The sequence below is a fragment of the Aedes albopictus genome, chromosome 1 (assembly GCF_035046485.1).
Source record: "Aedes albopictus strain Foshan chromosome 1, AalbF5, whole genome shotgun sequence".
In the NCBI taxonomy this organism is placed as follows: domain Eukaryota; kingdom Metazoa; phylum Arthropoda; class Insecta; order Diptera; family Culicidae; genus Aedes; species Aedes albopictus.
Window position 1 is genome coordinate 335,841,018 of NC_085136.1, and position 6,893 is coordinate 335,847,910.

The window sequence follows — 6,893 nt, forward strand, 5'->3', positions numbered from 1 at the left end:
AAGCCACAACTATGAAAATTTAAAATGATCGTTAAAAGCGTGGTCGATGAAAATTTTTCAAGGTCTGCGAATGAACTGTCAAAATTGCTGAGATCTCAGCAAAATTGTTGTTTGCTGATTACTCGGCTGTGCAAATCTCGGCAAAAGAATGGAAAAATGCTGATATCCCGGCAATCTGAATTAAGTGTGTATCTGCTCTGCCTCTTCTCTACTCTGCCTGTGCTCTGCTCTGCCTCTGCTCTGCTCTGCCTCTGCTCTGCCTCTGCTCTGCCTCTGCTCTGCCTCTGCTCCGCCTCTGCTCTGCTCTACTCATTTTGAGATTAGGATCGTTGGTGTAATAAAGTATGCCGATTAGAATACCATACTAGATCGTCTTATTCTATAAAAGCGAGATTTCGTTCTCAATTTTAGGACCCTATTGTGATAATGTGGGGATATTCATTGTCAGATCAGGTTTCAGAGACGTTTTCGGAGGGCTGAGGGGGGTTTCCAAGGCATTGCAGCGAGTTTCAGGGCATGTTCGACGGGTTTTGATGGCATTTTTGGCTGTTTCGGAGGGTCTCAGGATATGATGGGGTTGTATGAAGATTTCGATGGCATTTCAGGAAGCTTCAGATGCGGTGGTTTTGGACGGTCAAAGGCGCGTCTTTGTGATCTGTGGATATTTAAGATGATTTTGGAGGTATATCAAGAAGTTTCATATGATTTATAGTGGGTTTCAGGTACGTGGACATGGACTCCATCATGGGGAATTTCGAAGGCATTTCAGGAAGTTTCAAAGAGACCCCTTCACAAAAAGCGTTGGACCAACCTAACGGTTATCGATGGTAACTCACCGGAATAATCTGTTCCCATCTTAGCAAACCGCATCCCTCCCGATAACGGGAACTGGGTAGCGGATAAGGCCAAGCTAGCGGCGATCTGTACAACCGGTCGTTTTCCGGTCCAGCAAATAGTTTCCACATCGCACGAGGGCTTCGTAATAGCGAAGATCAACGGGGTATACTACTGCAGTTGTTATGCCCCTCCCAGGTGGACGATAGACCAGTTCTCGTCTATGCTGGAATCGTTAACAAGCGCAATGGTGGGATTGAGTCCCGTGGTCATCGGTGGAGACTTCAACGCCTGGGCGATTGAGTGGGGTAGCCGCTTGACTAACGCGAGAGGTTGAGCCTTACTCGAAGCTATGGCTAGACTAAACGTAGATGTCGCGAACGTAGGCGACAAAAAAACCTACAGTAGGAATGGTGCAGAGTCCATCATTGATGTGACCTTCTGGAGCCCGGGTCTAAACCCTAGCTCGGACTGGAGGGTCGACGATGGATACACGCATAGTGACCATCTGGCGATTCGATACAGAGTGGAACACGGAGGAAGACGGCCACCGTCATCGGGGATGGCTGACCTCGCGATTCGATAAGCCGGCATTTGTGGAGCGATTGTTTATGGAGAGTAACACCGACGATCTATCCAGCGATGATCTAGTCGGAACCCTAAGCCGTGCACGTGACGCCGCTATGCCAAGGCGATCCCTACCCAGAAATGGACGCAAACCGGTGTACTGGTGGTGTCCAGAAATCGCAGAACTCCGCGCATCCTGTTTAAGAGCTAGAAGGAGGATGCAAAGGGCTCGTACCGATGAGGATAGAATTGAACGAAGCGAGGCCTACAGGGCGGCTAAACTGGCACTGAATAAAGAGATTAAGACTCGTAAGCGGGCGTGCTTCGAAAATCTCTGCCAGGCAGCCAACACGACCCCATGGGGTGATGCCTACAGAGTAGTCATGGCCAAAACGAAGGGCGCGTCAGCACCCCCAGAACGCTCCCCACGATACAAGACCATGGGCCCCCGTTCCCTATAGCCAAACCGGCCATAGCGAGGTAGCCCCGGTGACGAACGACGAACTCATTGCAATAGCAAAGTCGCTTAAGTTGAACAAGGCTCCGGGTTCGGATGGTATCCCGACATTAGCCATCAAGACGGCCATCGAGGCTAAGCCTGACATGTTCAGAATGGCTATGCAGATGTGCCTAGACAGAGGCGAATTTCCGGAGAGGTGGAAAAGGCAAAGATTGGTTCTACTGCCCAAACCCGGGAAGCCACCTGGCGACCCGTCGGCATACAGACCTATCTGCCTGCTGGACACCGCCGGAAAACTGTTGGAACTGATCATTCTGTCGAGGCTGATGGTCTATACCGAGAAACCCGATGACTCTGGTCTCTCGGATAACCAGTTCGGCTTCCGGAAGGGTCGATCGACGGTGGACGCTATTAGGGCTGTAACCAAAACGGCCGAAATAGCGCTCCAAAAGAAGCGAACAGGAATCCGCTATTGCGCGGTCGTCACGCTGGACGTTAAGAATGCGTTCAACAGCGTCAGCTGGACCGCCATTGAGTGCGCAATACACCACCTAGGAGTCCCGGTTAGCCTATGCCGGATATTGGAGAGCTGCTTCCAGAATAGAGTGCTAATTTATGACACCGAGGAAGGCGAGCGGAGCTACAAAATCACCGCAGGGGTCCATCTTGGGCCCGGTACTATGGAACGCGGCGTATGATGGCGTATTGAGGCTCAAACTTCCACCGGGCGTAAAGCTGGTCGGCTTCGCCGATGATATTACCCTCGTGGTATACGGCGAGTCGATAGAGGAAGTGGAACTGACAGCAACTCACGCAATTGGCATAGTGGAGGATTGGATGAGGTCGAGACATTTGGCACTCGCGCACCACAAAACGGAGGTGGTGGTGGTAAACAACCGCAAGTCTGAACAGCAGGCAGTGGTCACCACAGGTGGATGCACGATCAACTCTAAGCGCTCACTGAAGCAATTGGGGGTCATGATCGACGATAAGCTGAAATTCGGAAGCCACGTAGAATATGCCTGCAAAAGGGCAAGCATGGCGATAATGGCATTGTCAAAGATAATGTCAAACAGCTCGGCAATAGTCTCGAGTAAGCGTAAGCTGCTTGCGGCAGTAGCGGTCTCCATACTACGGTATGGCGCCGCTGCATGGTCGAAGGCGCTAGTGGTTAACCGAAACGTGAAGCGACTTGAGAGTACCCACAGGCTGATGTGCCTTAGGGTGGTGAGCGCATACCGCACGGTCTCAAAGGACGCGGTATGTGTGCTAGCGGGCATGATGCCCATAGCTTTAGTGGTGGCAGAGGATGAAGAATGCTTCGAGCGACGCGGCATAAGAGGCGCGAGGCGTATCGTCAGAACCTCGTCTATGCTGAAGTGGCAGAGCGAATGGGATTCCTCCAGCAAGGGTAGATGGACACACAGGCTCATACCGAGTGTGTCCAAGTGGACGAGCAGGCCCCATGGCGAGGTGAATTTTCACTTGACTCAATTTCTGTCAGGCCATGGGTGCTTTAGGTGGTATCTGCACAGATTCGGACACGCAGGCTCTCCCGCATGTCCGGAGTGTGCAGACTGCGACGAGACCGCGGAGCATGTGCTCTTTGAATGTCCACGTTTCGTGGAGCAAAGGTCGAGTATGCAGGAGGTATGCGGTAGAGATATCACGCCTGACAACATTGCACAATGGTCCGAGGACCAACATTAAGTGGAAAAAATTAATAACTCAAAAACCATGATAGAGTCTTCATGTCTTCTAGACATTTGCTCGTGAGTCCAAGCCGCGTTATATGCAAAAGTGTCCTAAACGCCAAATCTTAAAATACTTCATATTTCAGCACCTAACTTTTTTATTTCAAAAGATATCGAAATAAAATGTTCTGCAAAGTTGAAGAAGGTAAAAACCCCGACAACTTTCTCGAAGAGCAGTTTTTTCTATCTCTTCAATCTGAGGAGATATAACTTGTTGAAGAAATAAAAAGTCCGAAATCGGTTTTTTTTTGTCATATGTCAAAAACTATCATTTTTTCAAGCCTATTATGTTCAGAGCAATTGTACATATTGCCAAAATACACATTTCGTCAGAAGACATCAAAGCTGTACGATGTTTCTATCAAAAGATATAAGTATTTTTGTACTTTTTTAAGCCAATTTTTCTAGCGTAACATTTGAAAAAGGCGCAAGTGAATCTTTAATTTTCTCCCACCACCGGTATGACAAAAACTGCATTTTAACAAATTTTGGAGAGGGTGTTTTTTTGTTTTGCGTTTTAAATGTGATTTGACTATGACCGTATTTTAGGCATCAAATTCACGAAAAATGACATCCATAATGTCCGAGTTCAACATCTACTCGTGTTTCAAGATCACTTATCTTAAACATTCGAGTAGCGATGAACCCAATGTTGTCTTTTTTGTTTTGTTTTGTTCCTTTGTGTAAGTGAGCAAAAATATAAAACAAATTCCCTATAGTTTTTCGATTTCTTAATTCATCAGATATATGCATCTGGTGATCGTATGCAAATTTTAAATTGAATTGTGGACCGTCCAGTTTTATATGTTTGACATATATTATGAAAGGCCTTTGATCCTAGGATAGGATGCGACACGTAGTCAGTCAATTTGAGACCAATTTGCTGTCAAACGGAGACCAGTCGCTGATTGGTCGGAATTGATATCCATTTGCTGCGATCATATCGCTTTGTTGTTGGCTTGGCCGTGTTGCTAGTTTGTAGGTTTATGCAATGGTTTATTGCAATGGTCTGGTGCCAAGCTCGGTGCCAAGATGGCAGGAATGGCTGAACCACAGACAAACAGACGTAACAGCTTGAACGATTTTCATGGAAATCCATCGCCCAGTTCACACTACCATCACCTGGTGGAAAAGTTGCACGAATCACTGTGTTGTGCCATATCGTCAACAGAAGGCGCTAGTGTGAAACGTCTAACGCATAGAAAAACGATGCGCGCGCATCTGGTCGTGAAATCTACAACTATAAAAATTTAAAATGATCGTTAAAAGCGTGGTCGATGGAAATTTCGCAAGTGTTACGTCTGTTTGTCTGTAGCTGAACTAAACTTCAAGACTCGGAGAAATTCGACTACCGCGGTACTATTATCCGGCGGTGCCATCATTTGGTGATGTGGAGCTGCACGCCTTTTCCGACGCGAGTGACAAGGCTTATGCATGCGTGATCTACAGAGAATGGCTATCCGTAGTGCAGCATGACCGACAACGGGACGAACTTTTCCGGTGCCGACCAAGAACTGAAATCACTCGTGAAGTCACTGGACCAGCCGTAGATCGAGGAGTCACTAAGCGTAAGAGGTGTGCGATTGGTCCGTTCCGTTAAATCGGCACTTGGTGCGATGCTACGGGACCGACACCCTACCGACTGTAATGTATTGGATTTTCGGATTCACTACTAACAGAGCGCGATGTTGTAGGTTTAAGCACAAGATCAAAACTGAATCGTTTATTGCTTATAACTATTCGATTGCCCTCGGGGCACTCATTTCCACTAATGAACTTCGAGAATACAAATCTGGACGAACATTTGAAAAGGGCCTATCTGCTTTGCGTAAACAAACATGTTTTTGTCTCTGTAGGGCCCATCTGCATCCACCCACGCACATCAACACCCTTATCAGAAAGAGTGTTCTTCAAGCTATCTGTTAAGGGTGTTGATGTGCGTGGGTGGATGCAGATGGGCCCTGCAGAGACAGAAACATGTTTGTTTACAAAAAGCAGATAGGCCCTTTTCAAATGTTCGTCCAGAAATGTAAAAGGAATTCGCACTGAGGTAGAATTCATGGATACTATACCGACTTGGTGCTACGGACAGCGATGTGTGAGGCGATGAACACCGTCAACAATCGACCGTTGACGCACGTTGCAGATGATCCCCAGGATCTAGAACCGTTAACACCTAACATACTGTTGCTCGGACGGAACACGTGATCCAATTCGACCACGATTTTGACGAACGTAACCTGGATTGTAGTGCCGCTTACAAACATTCGCAGAGTAGAGTAGAGAAATCGACGTACAAGGGAACGTTCAAAAATTACGTCCAACATTTGGGGGAGGGGGGGGGGTCTAGAAAAGTGTGACAGTACGTGTATTAGGTATAGGAAAATTGCGTGACAGAGGGGGGGTAGGAGGGGGGTCTAGAAATCCCAAAAATCGTGGACGTAATATTTGAATCTTCCCCAAGAGGCCGGCCACTAAAATAGTGTTACTGCAATCAGTTCGCTTTCTGGCCCGGAGAATGTTGCGAACAGTAAGTATAAGCAGCACGAGCATTTTTGCTCGGGCACCGCCGACGCCCGACGTCGCGACCATGTGAGTATGGGTTGCCGTGGCAACGTTAGTAGACACCACGCGCACTCTAATCGCAGCAGGCGGGTTGGCATTTTTGAATTGAGAGATGAGAAGTGAAAATTTGCTCGCGCAAGCACGGCAGGACGCGCCGTTAAATGAAAAATTGTTAGAATTTATAATTAACTTGTAAATGCTTGATATATAAATGATTCCAAATAAGTGCGTAAGTGGTCAATCGTCGAGAAACGAACCCCTGTACAGTAGTTTTGGTGACGTGACTGTAACGCAAGTGAGTTGGAACCTGATGAGCCGAAGCCGAACCTGGTGCTTCCCCCCCAAACACGCTGCCCAGAAGCCAAACGTCCGTCTACAGGTGAGCCCTTGACGATTGGGTTCAAGCGAACTGTCGTGTGGGGTATGAACAAAGCTGAGTAGCATTCCCCATGCGTGTATTTCCCCTAGCAAGCATCAGTGACAGCCAGCACCATGACGGGGTCGTCGTCAGTGTGATGCTGCCTCATTGACGAGTGGACTGTTGGCGGAGCAAGTCGCCATCACCGTGAGGTTCCGTATTATGCCAAGTGATTCTACTGCAGTTTGCTAAGATGGCTGGGAACGGATTGTTCCAGTGAGTTGCTCGGCATTCACATGTCGGAACATTTTTGGTCCTTCTTCCGTCCCGCAGGTGAGCCCTTGACGATTGAGAT